The following is a 15,357-nucleotide window of genomic DNA, read 5'->3' on the forward strand; positions in this document are numbered from 1 at the left end:
ACGGTACTTTCGGCCCAAAAGCAAATTCCTTTAGTGTGTAAAACTTGAAGCCCCATTCAACCCTGGCGAAGGCCTCCTCCACATGTGGTGAGACGGCAACCACAGGGTCTGGGTTGTCAGCGTTTCCCCATATGATATGTAGTTATCTTCAGATGACCAGCACTTAACGAGGCCTGGGTGTATTATTGTATGAAGCACGTTGGTTAGTTTTAGTGAGTGTCTCGACATCTACATTTCCTAATGATATGGGCCCAGGGCTGCTGCATTGCTGGGGATCTTTTCCCCTTTTTTTATGAATAATTTTGATCAGACTTTTCCTCATACTTAAAGAGAGTAGGCCCATTCCCAGTGCACTGCAGAATAAAGTCAATAGCCTAGGGCCGAGTACATCTCTGAATATTTTATACAAATCCGATGGGTAACCATCGTCTCCAGGGGCCCGGCCTGATTTAAGGCTTCTCGCTGCATCCTGGACCTCTTGTAGTTAAACCTCTTTTTCCAGTGGGTCGCTGTTGGACAAGGAAATACAGGGCACCTCTCAAGGAGCAACCTCCCCTGTGTTGTATATAGTTCTTGGTAAAATGTTAATTTCCTTATTCCCTGTAATTAGCTTGTTTTAAGAATTAAAAATCGATGGGATAATATTTTGTATACTGAGTTGTTTGACCCTATGTGCCCCCAATTTTTCCTATTTAGTGCAAAACAGGGAAAATTCATATTTTCATTTCATTCCAAGTTACTTGATCTGATTTTATATATATTTTTTTGAAGCTTAAGATGTTGCAGCTGTTGCTCTAAACAAAATAATTTTTCACGGCCCTTCGTTGAAAGAATCGCCCCCTCAGGGCCGCCTGAAATGCATCCCGAGCGGATCCGGGATGAGAGACAGATCCATTGTTACGTGTCCAACGTTCTTCTATGTCTGACACTGTAGAAGTACATGACGCGTCATTTAGTAATAGTGAATAACTGAGTCACCAACCTCATTATCTAGACCAGTTCCCATTGGATCGACTGGTGCGTGATCGGAGAAGACAGACTGAAGCGTTCTGGGTGTGATCAACGAGGCTCTCGGATTCTAGTGTAAAGTCGGGTCTGGCGTGTAATCGGTGTGGACGGGACGAGAAGGGAAAATCCGTCTCTAAGGGCCAGATATCTACTGGACTCCGCTCCTCCACGATTGTGTCAATGGCCAGTCTGAGGTGTCCCCTGTCTGTCCCCAGGTTGGTCCAGCTGGGTGTCTCTAACCCGATTGAAGTGGAGTATTGTGGTTCCCAGTGGCTCCTGTCAAATTTCATGCAAGCTGTCGGGAGGCAGGACATTAGGAGCCTAAATACCGATGATGGTGACTTGTAAGTTATTTCACGTTTCTTCCACGTTGTTTTTGAGCAGTATCCTCCCCAAATTTGGGAAAGAGAGCTGGCAACATTTATTGTACTTGTAGTCAAGAGTCTATTGATTTCACCACCATCTGTGGGTTACCTTAACTTGTCCACATAGGAAGAATAAACATGTTGAAATACGTATGAAATTGCTCTCGGTTGAAAGAAGTGCAACTTCTCAGGAAAAAAAAAAAAACAACGCTCCACGTCCAATAGTTATTTGACAGCTGACCAATCACAAGAGGAGCAGGAAGACCTGTCATGAGAGGAGCCTTTTATTGATCCCGAGGGGAAACTCAGGTGTTTTTACTTGATTTGTTTGTTTGAAAATGGGCATTTCCCCTAAAATCATTGGCACTTTGAACCAAAGCCCTTTAACATTCATCAAAAAGGGACTCGTGTGCCCGTTATTTTCTTTTATTTATGATTGTTTTTTTTTTGACAAGTTGTTTGAAGTTTAAATTCACACATAAAGGCAGAGCAGATGTTGTTTTCTGTTTAACTCTCACCCATGACATTTCGGAATAGGCTGACAACCAAAACGTTGCTGCTGTTCACATGGAAAATACAGAAAATTCAATCTTATAGATGTTTTTTTTTTTTTGGTTTCAATGGAAAGGACTGGAACAAACATAGTCATTTAGCCAAAAATTTTGATTTTAATTCTATTTATACGTTTCAATCACTTAAATTGGCAGATGTGACCAGTTATGAATAGAGGACAGAGCAGAGTTAATCACTGGATTTGATTTCAGAGCGACCAGGACTTAATATTTCAAGTAGTATGGATTCACAGACAATTAAAACCTGGAGGTGAGTTACTACATGAGGTTTCGACAGGTGCTTGAGTCTCTCAAATAGAGTTTCATTCACTTTACATTCACTGCATGGAAGTCAGTCCGTATTCATTGCAATAAGAACTGGACAGAGCAGTTCCGGAGATGACCATAGAGAGGCGCTGTTGGCCTGTGTGAGTTTCTGCAGCTTCCCTCCTCGTGAGCCGAGTTGTCTCCCTCCCCAGTAATCAAATGAAAGGTGGGGACATTTCAGTCCACATTCGGTCGAGGTGACTCGCGTCTCTCGCAAAATGCCACCGGGTCACGCGTGAAAGTTCAACTTGAAGATGAGAGTCAAAGCGTGTGCTAAGTGCCGGGAGCGTGTGGTGCAGGCCGGGGTTTTTCCGGGGACCGAAGCAGTAGTCCAGACCCGAACCCCGGTCGGGACTCTCTGTGGGTGGCTGAGCACGAGCCGCAGACGCCTCACGCGGAGACAAAGCTGCATCTGAGTTGTTCGGATGCGGTTTCTGCCCGTGTCTCCGTTAAACTTGCATAAACCTCAATGTGACGCGGCTCCAGATCGAGCCGCGGGGCCCCGGGGGAGGAAGAGGGCTCCTAAAGACGCACAAAACAAAACGACTACGTTTTGATACAAGCCTGGTCTCAGAAATGCACTGGGGTGATTTAAAAAACAAACAAACAGTCATATCTGCATTGAGAGAATTAAGCGAATTTAAGGGACAGCATGAATACGAGGGGGGTGGTCACAAAAGAGGAAGGGTTGTGTATTTTTTTCATTTTGCAGTAGGGAGGGAACTTGTTGAGGGAGGAGGGCCGGGCCTCGTAATTGTTTCTCACCCCAGAGTTACGTTTTATTCCATCCTCAAATCGTTTTTTTTTTGTTTTGTTTTTTTAATTTTGTGTGTGCCACAGGTCATAGAGGTGAGTTTTTCCAATAAAAGGAGAACAATCTCGTCTCTCTCTGTCAGGGCTTTATTTTGCTCATGAAAATCGACTGGGAGCTGCCCTGACCAACATGTCTGGTATGTTCCATGCGTTAAGGTCTGAATCAGAGAAAACCATCTCTATGTATCTCCTCTCGCTCGTCGGTGCACCGACTCAAAAGGGTCACGGTTTCGTCAGGTGTCCATCTAAAGTTACGTAGCAATACTCCGGCAGTTCATAATTCAGCTTCCATTAGGACAGTGAGGGAGGTGTCCACAATTTTAACCCCACATTTCCCATAATGCTAATTGCCTCCAAAAGCATATTTTCATTGCAAGCTGTCGCTGACAGTTTTCCTCCGATTTGCCGAAGTTGTTGAAGATTTGTGATCTGCCAGTTTCCTTTTGAACACTCGACTTTTTGATTTTTTTGGTCCCCCCCCCCACACCCCCAACATCTTGCTGGCGTGGTCGCAACCTGCAAGCCTGTCACATGGTCACGCGTCACGTTAGTTGAGAGCTGTGATGCACAAAATTATCACTGAGATTAAATGTCCCTGTCTGAGAATAACTAATAACAATTCATGTTTATGCAGGATGAATAATGTCGGATTACTAATGTTTCTTACTTCATGGGCTATTTGGGATTTCTGTGGTAATGCATATATAATAATAATTACAACCGAAAAACCCCCCGCAGCCCTGGAATACTGATTTGGACGTCAGTTACCATGGCAACGGTCAAAGCTTCGAGGCATCTGGGTCGGTCGACACAAAATCCACGCGGCGCACGGACCAGTGCGAAATCTGCCCGAATGTGGGAGCGATGTACAGGTAACTCAGCCCGAGGGGATGGATTGAGTCCAAAACGGGGTCTGTTTGTGCATGCAAGGGACAGAATGTGTCCGCCTGTCTGGGACGGTGTGTGTGGGGTCCCACTGGGAGCTGTATGTAAATCAGCTTTACCAGGTGAGGAGCACAAACCTGTGGGCTGGCATTTTAAGAGGGCGGGTTTTTCATCCCCGAGGTTAGCGGAGTCCTTCCTTCCAGAGATTATGCATGCATGCACACACACACACACAAACACGAGACACAAACACAAACACACACACACGAGACACATGCAAATAACTGTAGGTAGAGAGAAGGTCTCTTTTCTATCTCGGGTTTATTTAGCCTGAAAGATCCAGCAGGGCAAAACGGTCATTTGTGGCAAATTGGGCCTTTGAATTGTCCGTCGGCCATTTTAAGATAATTCTGAGTCAGAATGTTACGATGTGTGAAATCATTTGATTTCCACAAAGTTCAGTGTTTGAGGAGGCCAGGAGGCGTCATGGAGGGAAAAAAAACGAAAAACATGACTGTGCTTTGGATTTAGCAGAAATCACTTCCTGACCCCTCATGCTCTCACCATGGGTCGCTTGTAATTAATAAAGTTTTATTTTGATTCTGAAACAGATTCACGGACCGATCTGGGTTCTAGGTGGAGGCAGACGGGCCGTCGTCACTGTGGGGGCCTCGCTGTAGCGAAGGCCAAGGATTTCACTTCTTAATGGCTTTTGCCACGAACCTTTGTCCAGCGGATCCTGCCGACCAGCCACATGTTGCGTCACCAGATGCCATTAAACCTCCCAGTCAAATTGGGACCAGTTTGGACGGCGAGACTTCTTTTCCGTTCTGCTCCAACAGCAGCCGGACGAAAAAGGCCGACACAAGAAGCCAGGAGCCTCAGCTCCGTGAAATCGATAAATCTCCGTTGTGATCGAATCCTCGTGTGATGAAGGAGCGACTGGGGAGCGCTGAAGCCGGATCGGTCCTCCTACCGATCCGGCCGGTGGTGAACCACCAGCCTGCCGCGCTCCCGGCCGAGTCCCAGTCCCGGGTTGATGTCTCCTCATGGAACTCTTCGGCAGACGGTGGCCAACAGACACAGGTCACATTCCAGAGGAGAAAGAGTGGGTCCCTCTCTCCTCTCCTCTCCTCCCCTCCCTCTCTCCTCTCCTCATCTCATCTCCTCTCCTTCCCTTCTCTCCCCTCCTCTCCTCCTCTCCTATCCTCTCCCCTCCTCTCCCCCCTCCTCCCCTCCTCTCCTCTCCTCTCCCCTTCTCTCCTCATCTCCCCTCATCTCCTCCTCTCCTCTCCCCTCCCCTCCTCCTCTCCCCTCATCTCCTCCTCTCCTCCTCTCCTCTCCCCTTCTCTCCTCTCCACCCCCCCCCTCCCCTCCTCCCCTTCTCTCCTTATCCTTCCCCTCTCCTCTCCTCTCTTCTCTTCTCCCCTCTCCTCTCCTCCCCTCCTCCCCTTCTCTCCTCATCCTTCCCCTCTCCTCTCCTCTCCTCTCTCCTCTTCTCCCCTTCTCTCCTCATCTCCTCTCCTCATCCCTCCCCTCTCCTCTCCTCTCTTCTCTTCTCCCCTCTCCTCTCCTCTCTCCTCTCCTCTCCCCTCTCCCCTCCCTCCCCTCTCCTCTCTCCTCCCCTTCTCTCCTCCTCTTCTCCCCTTCTCTCCTCCCCTCTCCCCTCCTCCCCTCTCCTCCTCTTCTCCCCTTCTCCCCTTCTCCCCCTCTCTCCTCTCCTCTCCTCCCCTCCCTCTCTGCTCTCCTCATCTCCTCCTCCCCTTCTCTCCTCATCTCCCCTCCTCATCCCTCCCCTCTCCTCGCCTCTCTTCTCTTCTCCCCTCTCCTCTCTCCTCTCCTCCCCTCCTCCCCTCTCCCCTCCCTCCTCCCCTCTCCTCTCCTCCCCTTCTCTCCTCCTCTTCTCCCCTTCTCTCCTCCCCTCTCCCCTCCTCCCCTCACCTCCTCTTCTCCCCTTCTCCCCTTCTCTCCTCCCCTCTCCCCTCCTCCCCTCTCCTCCCCTTCTCCTCCTCCTCCTCCCCTCTCTCCCCTCATCTCCTCCTCTCCTCTCCCTCATCTCCCTCCTCATCCCTCCCCTCTCCCCTCTCCTCTCCCTCCTCCTCCTCTCCCTCCTCCCCTCCCCTCCTCCCCTTCTCTCCCTCATCTCCTCCTCTTCTCTCCCCTTCTCTCCTCTCCTCTCCTCCCCTCATCTCCCTTCTCCCCTTCTCTCCTCCTCCCCTTCTCTCCCCTCATCTCTCCTCTCCTCTCTCCTCCCCTTCTCTCCTCTCCCCTCCTTCTCTCCCTCCTCTCCTCCTCTCCTCTCCCCTTCTCTCCTTATCTCTCTTCTCCCCTTCTCTCCTCTCCTCCTCCCCTCCCTTCTCTCCTCCTCTCCTCTCCTCCTCCCCTCCCTCCTCCCCTTCTCTCCCCTCCTCTCCTCCTCTCCTCCCTCCTCCCCTCTCTCCTCCCCTCTCCCCTCCTCCCCTCCCCTCCCTCCTCCCCTCTCCTCTCTCCCCTTCTCTCCTCTCCCCTCCTCCCCTCCTCTCCTTCTCTCCCTCATCTCCTCCCCTCCTCCCCTCCTCTCCTCCTCTCCTCTCCTCTCCCCTTCTCTCCACATCTCCCTTCTCCCCTTCTCTCCTCTCCCCTCCTCCCCTCTCCCCTTCTCCTCTCCTCTTCTCCCCTCCTCCCCTTCTCTCCCCTCCTCTCCTCCTCTCCTCCTCCTCTCCCCTCTCCTCTCTCCTCTCCCCTCCTCCCCTCCCCCCCGTCTCCCCTCCTAGTTGAAATGAATGTGAAGGGACGAGTGTTGGGGACTGATGTTGATGGACAGTGGCAGGTATGTGGCATCTCTGTCTCTCTACACTGCTCTGATTGCTCACAGTGACTGGTCCTCTGCCACAGTGTCACTGTGTGTGTGTGCGCGTGTTACTGTGTGGTGTGTGTGTGTGTGTGTGTGTGTGTGTTTGTGTGTGTGATGTGTTTGTTACTCTCTCTCTCTCTGTGTGTGATGTGTGTGTTACTCTCTGTGTGTGATGTGTTCGTTTCTCTCTCTCTCTCTCTGTGTGTGTGTGATGTGTGTGTTACTCTGTGTGTGATGTGTGTCTTACTCTCTCTCTCTGTGTGTGTGTGTGTTACTGTGTGGTGTGTGTGATGTGTGTGTTACTCTCTCTGTGTGTGTGTGATGTGTGTGTTTCTCTCTCTGTGTGTGTGTGATGTGTGTGTTTCTCTCTCTCTCTCTCTCTGTGTGTGTGATGTGTGTGTTTCTCTCTCTCTCTCTCTGTGTGATGTGTGTGTTACTCTCTCTGTGTGTGTGTGATGTGTGTGTTTCTCTCTCTCTCTCTCTCTGTGTGTGTGTGGGGGCAGACACAACGCCGGGAGCTGTGGCTGCTTGCAGCAGGCAGTCTGTGTCGGAGGGTTCAGCCTCCCTGCAGGGGTCTGAAACTTTTCCTCTGCTCTGCGGTTCCCTCACAGGATCGTGTTACAAACCTCCCCGGTGTTTTGGAACACGAGCCAGACGAAAGAAGCAAACGTCGTTTCTTTATTTGCTTTTTTTATTTTAATAGTCTTTTCTAATACTTTCATTTTCAGCGCAAGTGACAACCTCACAATAAAAGCAGTGAGCTCAGAAGTCAACACAGTTGGAGCCGCGACAGTTGTCTAATCAGCCCACGGAGAATGGATCGGCAGCTACGTCGATAATCCATCCATTGTTTAGAATAACTTGAAGAACTGCCCACATTCTCAGTTTCCTAATGTTACCGGCATGTGAGCCAACAAGATGGCCAGATTTGATGAACATATAAATAGCTTTAAAGGGCTGAAGTAGTTCAAATTCGAGTAGGATGTGTATGGAATGTGATTTAATGCGTTAGTGTGTAGATTTAAAGTGACTGCACTGATAGCGGCCCGGTTCATCTTCAGGAGCGTCCTCTGTGGACTTCCTTTGTAAGCCCGCTTGATAAATGGTTCTGGCTGTGGGTCAGGAACGCCGCGCTGCGGGGGCAAACCCTGCTTCCCGCCAGGAGTGCATCACTCACTCACCGCCTATCTCTGCGCGCTTGTCTGTCTCTGTGCACGTTCGCGGGGCAGGAAAAAAAACCCAACGTACACAAATGTATTTTTCTGTGTGTCTTCAAATTAGCGCTGTGCAGAGAGACGGCCGAGGAACATTTAATCAGGCTCAAACCGGCATTATCTCGTCCATTTTGTAATTCAGTATCACTCTTAATTATCTGTGGCATTATCATTCCAATGGAAGCTGTTTGTGTCTGTGTGTGTGTGTGTGTGTGTGTGTGTGTGTGTGTGTGTGGTAGATAAAAACACGCTTCCTGCACAGGACTGGAATTATTCATGAGCTGCCACAATGTATTCCCAACCACACAACACACAAATAATTGAAATAACAATGTCGAAATACTCACGCATGCTCACACACATTAACACCAGTGAGACGCTTCTGCAAGCGCGCACACACACACACACACGCACACACAGGAAGGCAAGTATGACAGTAGTAACTAGTCTGCCCTGGTTTCGTTGTGAGACCCGAGTAACTGCAGTATAATGCAATCCTACCAAAATAAGTGCCGTCATGATACACATCTGTCCGTCAGCGTCCTCGCCTGCAAACCTCGGGTTGTTTTCCTCATCGATGAGTGTGACGATTGTTTTCTCCATCTCCGATCGCTTACTCTCCTCGTCTGCGGAACACAGGAGTGGAAAAAGCCGGTTATCACTTCGTCCTCTGAAGCTTTGTTTTGTACGACCAACGGTCCAAAACCCAAAGAGATTCAGTTTAACAGCATGTAGGACAAAGAGAGGCATCGAATCCCATTACATTTGAGAAGCTGGAAACAACAAATGTTTGTCGTATTTGCTTAGAAAAGAACGAAAAAGATTATGTGATGAGTTGATTGATAAATGGACCAATTGTTGCAGCTCTTATGTGTCTGAAAGCAAAAGAAATGCTTTTATTCCGCGTATTGTTTTCCATAACAGTTTGATAGTCCGTTCTCGAACACACGTGGTGAAATATTGCCAAAGGTTAGGTTGAGCATCTGTACACGTAGTGGGCCTCCGGGTCTTGGCTGGGAAGGGGCCAGAGAATTCGTTCAAGTCCAAAGAGACGCGTACGGCCTGAATCTGAGCAGAAGAAGTGTGTGTGTGTGTTGCTGTAGAAATCGTCTGTATTCCCGTCATATGCCAACAAGCATCTGTGTGTGGGGGGGAAAAGGGTAATGCGGTGCGGAGTTCCTCCTTAAACGGCGTCTTGACCTGCGACCAGGACCTGCTGAGCCTGCTAACAGGAGACACCCTGACCCCACCTGCCTTTAAAACCTGCTTCAACTCCGGCTCTTTGGATCCACATTCCACCCTCAGTTGGCGGTTTACTGGCAACGCTCGGCTGCGCTCTAACACAACCGTCCTGCAATAGATCCTCCTTCGTGAAGGTTCTGATGTTGAGGTTTTTGTTTTTAAACGGACTTAAAGAGGCCTTGAGATGCGATTGGTATGTGAGGGGTTTATCGCCAGTGCACTGTGATACACGGCGAACTGGGTTTGAGTCGGAGGGAGGAGATATTACCAGAATCAGTGCAGACAGAGGGACTGAACGATGCTCTTCAAACTAGCTGGAGAAAAAGCAGATTTACTTCTGTACAGAAAACAAATTTTGATCTTCAGTTTTCTGGAAAATCATCCTGTCCGTATTTCTGTCTTTGTTTATTTTGTGCATTCAAGCCCCAGAATTAGTGTTAAAAACCCGATCTACCGGATCTAATCCCGTGTTAAAAGTCTGACCAAGAGTAAAAACACTTCAGAGCAGCAGAAGTTCTCCACGGGGATGGATTACATCACGGTATCGTGACTGTCGGAGCCTTTTAATGACGACGGCTCGTTCTCTTCCCAGAGGTCACGCTGTGGAATCAGCGGATTAGAAAGACGCAGTCATTTCATGTGGAAAAAAAATGGCATCGTTTGTAAGTGTACCAAAGTCACTGATGTACATTTAAAGGCCACATATTTAACAAGAGTCTAAAAATAACCTGCGCGATACGCCGATTGCCATCTGTTTTCAGAGATGTCTCGTGCTCTGTCTCGCTCTAATCCGCCGGCGAGGCCCCTGATCCGCATCTTTTTTCGGTACCTGCTCCGTGAGCGGGATTTTGGGGGGGGGTCCCTGGCTCTCCGGACCGGCGGGCCACAGCGTCACGCACCGTGCCACCGTGATTAGTCGTGTCAATCAGTCACAGTTCCTCACGCGTGCAGGCTTCACCGGGAGCGCGCCCGGTTGTTTTGCCCCGGGCTCCACATGTGGTGGCGATTCCAAATCGAAATAATTGTCTATCAGCTTCACCCGACTTGTGGTTCGTGTCCGCGGCGTCATTTGTCAGTTGGTGTCTTTTCATCCCCACAACTCGCCGGTTTCCAGGATCCCGGTGTTAATTGGATTCAAGGTATTTTATGGAATTCACCTGTGCAGGTGTCTGTGACTCCTCCACATCACAGCCTCTGTCATTTCGGTACTGAAGGTTTCGTCAGTATCTGACTTTCACTTGTGGATTTCATGAACACGTTTTATGATCCAATATTTCTTTTTAATTTAATTTTTTTTTTACACTTTTTTCCCCCCCATAATTATATGACACAGTGCAAACTTTTGACCTGCATAAAAATTAAGCAATAAAGATATGATTGAAAGCTGACTAGCTCTGCATTAAGAGAATATACTGTGCTGGTTTCCTATAATTTGCGCAGTACCCTCTAGTATCTTCTGTAATATTCATAGAGAGGGGTTGTGAGTGTGAAACTCTTGTAGGAAAGTCCGGACAGGATTTAGTTTGACGCACGTTAACCTCGGCAGGAACAAAATGCTTAAGTTTCCAACCGGCAACTGCGGCGCTTCAGAGGCGGGTTCGTCTGCTTGCCTCGTTCACTGCCGTTCGCTGTTCTGTGGCTGAAACCGTCCACTGGTTTGCTCACTTGCTCGCAGACCAGGTTCGCATCCAGAGTCCCGTCTGTGGTTCAGGCAACGACAGCTCTTTGGGAAAGATGGTGGTTCTGGTTCAATGTAAATGTACAGGTTATGAACTTTGTCTGTATCAAACCAGACCAGGATCTTTCCCGAACCTGAACCAGGCGCTGTGAGAGTCTGAACCGAACCGTAAACCAGTTTAATGACGCTGGACTCGCTACAGGTGGATGTTGTGCTGCAGGATCAGGTATTCTGGTGGAAAACAAACACGTCGTCTGTGAACATTTGACTGATTCGTTCAGTATCAACGTATTTATGACTCGTCAAATATGTAAATGAACAACATTTCCTCTTTATGTTGATAGAAAACGTGATCTCTTACAACACATATTTGTCGTTGCGCGTTAGTTGTATAGAAACGTGATTTTCAGGAAACGGTTGCCGTGACGGCTGTCAGTCCTGGAGCAAACATCTGGATTTCTAGCTGATACCGTGTCGTCTGTGGCTCGGCCAGATGCTTTGGACATGTTTACTTTCGGTCCGATTTCAGGTTGTAATTGTTTACCATTGTAGGAAGTCTCGGTGTGGGTGGGTGTGATGACAGTACTGTAGCGCAGCATTTCACAAAGACTGACAAATCTCACAGGATCAACTTACCCAGAATATCACATTGGTTGAAAAGGAGGACTTTTTTTACTATGTGTTGGGGCTTTCAGGTGCGACCGTGGTCGACTGGGTCCAGGTTTTGACTGCGTAGACGGGAGGCCGCGAGAGGCCTCGATCCTCGCTGTTTGTGCCTCATTTCGTGGCAGATTGCAAGAGTTGTGTGGCGAAGACAAAGTCTCCCTCTGTGGACAGAAGGGCTATAACCTTCCTCGCCTCTCAGGGAGAGTCCCGATGCCGTGTCTCCACCGGCCTGTGTAACTCGGTACAGCGTCTGATTGAGTATTTCTCTTGTTTGTCGTTCTGAGAAGGAAAATGAAGCACGTTCTGGGTTTTACTTCCCATGTTGGAGGACGAACTGGCTCCACTACAGCACTTGATATTAGAAGTTGAAGCCTTCATGACGTTAACAACGTGCTGACCGACTTTAACCCGGTCAGCACGGCTGACTTTATCTGTCTGGATAATGTGTTGAAAATGACTGGTCTGGACATGTGCAGGGTGTTTCTATCCATCGTCTGTTGGCCGCTTGCGGCTGGTATTGTGTCGTGCACCTATGCATAGTTTGTGTCCCGGGGTTTCGTGTCACACAGAGCGGGGATCCGCAGCGACTGGGCTGCAAACTCCGCACCCTTCGGGTAGTGCTCGTGTTTCTCGTAGTGCCACGGTTTAGGGCTAGGGTTAGGTCAGGGTGAGTTGTAGGACCTCCGGTCCGCGAAGATGATATCAGAGAAGAATCGATATCTCCCGACCACTCTTCCTGATCACGCACCACCGCTCAACCCCAAAGGTCAAAGTTGGCGAATACACGAGACGCACCCTGCGGTACGATAGAAAAAGGCTCGAAGATGTCTCAGTAGTCTCTCTATGCGATCTTTGGTATGAGGCAGCTTCGGCCACTCTCTCTCCCTCGATCCCGAGGCCGTCCATCACTCTGATGTGGTCTGCGACAGATATCATCCCACTTCGCTTTCCCTTGAAAGCGAGAGCATAAAGAGTTGAAACTTTCACGCACGTCCACATTTTTGACGGGTGAGGCTCTGAGACGAGATAGATTTAATGCGTATCAAAGACACCATCTAGAAACCCCCATTTGACCGTCGTGTACACATTGCGAGGAAGACCAGTGGCACCAGTTTGCAGCTTGACAGCCATTCGGCCTGCGGTGAGGCAGATTCCCCCTACTGTTCCCTCCGGACCGGTGCATTTCCTGTCTGTGTCCTCCCGGCGTGTGGTGAACACAGAGTCGATATGGAGCTACAGAGGTCACATCGCTCCGGCCTGTGCCGTATTGGTCCCAGGCAACTGGATCCGGTTACAGCACCGATGATGTGCTGTAATGTGAGCGCCTGACTCCAGAGCGCTGACATGAAACTGCTGGATGATCAACATATGCTTTTATTTATCACTGCGTGTGTTTGCATTCATTCCTGTGTGTGTGTGTGTGTGGGGGTTGGCCTGCGTGTGAGAGCGGATCTGGAAGCGATGGGGAGGGAGCGGAGTCGCGGGGAGCTCGGCGCTATCTTCCACGCATCTCCAATCCCCCTCCGGCTGACGTTCTGCGAGCCTCAAGCAGAAATGCATTGTTTGTTTTGACAGGAGCTGAAATCCATTTCCAGTATCTGTCATATGCCGGATGAATTCATTTTGAACTCTATCTGCTGCGTTTCTGCCACATGGATTTGTAGGAGTATCTGTTTGTGACAAGAGGCCTGAGCGTCACACGTGCACGAGACACATTTTCAGACAAACTGGCTGCACTCCGGTCCGTCCCTGCATAAGAAAGTAACCGAGCAGAAGAGCAGCTGAGCACACATGCATGCATAAACACACGCAGCTGGCTCTGTTGGAGGTTATTATCCATCCTTATTCTGTCATTATTCAAACATGAGCCTGCCCCTGTCCTGAGGGACGCAGCAGTAAATGAGGGCTTGTTAGGAGAACAAACTAACAGAGACGAGCGGAGGAGAGAGGGGGCGGCCGAGCGAGGAAGACCCAGACCTAATGTCAGCTGTCTCTAGAAGTACTGGACTTCTCTACTCTCGTCTTCCGTCCTCTGCTCTGCTCTCCTGTCCTGTCCTCGATTCCTGTCCTGGGTGTCCTCTACCCTCTGCTTCTCTGCTCGTCTCTCTGATGTTGTCCTGGTTTACTGCTTCCTCTCCTCTCCTGTCTTGATTTCTCTACTCTACCCTTTTCTTCTCCTTGTTGATTACCAGCCACGACAGCAGGGCTGGTATTGTTTTCACCTTGAGTGTGTGTGTGTGTGTGTGTGTGTGTGTGTGTGTGCGTGCGTGTGTGTCATTACGGCAAAATGTGGTCCTGGAGACAGCTAGTGTAGCGGGAGCTACCACCGAGGCTTTGTTTCCTCTCCCTGCCTCCTCTCCTGTCCTCTCCTTCTTTCCCCTTCCTTCCTTTCTGGCCTTGTTTCATCTCCTTGTCTCCTCTCCTTGTGTCCTCTCGTCCGCTTCTTTATCTTCCTCTCCTCTACTTTCCTCGTCTCTTTTCCCCAACCTGTTTCCTTTCCTTGTTTTCTCTCCTTGGCTTCTCTCTTTCTACCTGTTTCGTTTCCTTTTTCTTTTCCTCTGCTTGTTTTTCTTTCCTTCTCCCATCTCTTCCCCTCGTCTCCTCCCCTCTTTATCCCTCAGTTCATCTGCCCGCAGAGCTCTTTCGCAGCTTACAGGAATCCTCCCCGCAGAAATGCTGAAGTTGATCCCTCGCACCTTGGCTGAATATAAGTCCGGGGGAGCCAAGCATTGCCGGTGTCTCCCCGCTCTCTGTCACACACACACACACACACCAGCAGCTGAAAAGTCCCGTTCATTCGTGGCGACTGACTCTTCGTGAGCACATGGCAGCTGGAGATCACTCTGGAGAACAAATGTCCTAAAGTGTGAATAGAGAATTATGAAAGCTGTGAGCAGGTTGGGGGATTTAGGATGGAGTCACGCAGGCGCTACAAACCTCAGAGACAGGCTCAAGGAGCAGCAGAGGCAAACAGACTCCGTCTTCCCTGGTACACAACAGGTTCAGTGAGACACGGACTCACAAAGTGGTTTCGGGAAAGCAGAACTAAATAAGGAATCATTTTACTGAGCCGATATATTCATTCATTCCTCCGCATACAAATATCGTTTTGCTTTCTCTATACAATCAAGACTAGGGCAAAATTTGGCCAGTCCTTTGGTCCTCCAGCCGTCTCTTCTCGTCCCGCGACCTTCTTCTTGGTTAGGGCCGTGGCTCGGTGGATGGCAGTGTATTGGAAAAGTTTGTGCAGACGTTCATGGTCCTCAGAGGATAGAAACCAAGGACTATGGTGAGACTCAAGCCACCAGGAGTTTTACTTTTGTGGCTTTGAGTGAGACATCTCAGCAACTATTGGACGAAATGCGGTTCGGACGTTCGCGTTCCCCTCAGGATGAACTGTATTAATAACCTTGGTGATCCTGTGACTTTTCCTCTAGCGCCATCATCGGGCCGACATTTTAATTTGTCCAATACCTTATAAACAAATACCTGCAAAGCCAAAGGCATTCCCATCAGCCTCCGCTCTACTTTGTGTTCAGGGACTCTTTCTTCAGTAGAAAATAGTTTTTCAAGTTTCCATTGAAAACAAACTAATTTAGAGGATTGTGCAGACTTGTCTGAACCACACCGTAGGATTCTCCCGAGTGCTTTCTAGTCTTACTTATGCTTCACACACCAACAGTGCCTCAGCTTCTGAAATGTTTCCTGACCAGACGTACGGTATCTGGACCACTGTATACATCCTGGGATCCGTTTGCTGTTGTAGTAATGTTCT

The sequence above is a fragment of the Xiphias gladius genome, chromosome 20 (assembly GCF_016859285.1).
Source record: "Xiphias gladius isolate SHS-SW01 ecotype Sanya breed wild chromosome 20, ASM1685928v1, whole genome shotgun sequence".
Lineage (NCBI taxonomy): Eukaryota > Metazoa > Chordata > Actinopteri > Istiophoriformes > Xiphiidae > Xiphias > Xiphias gladius.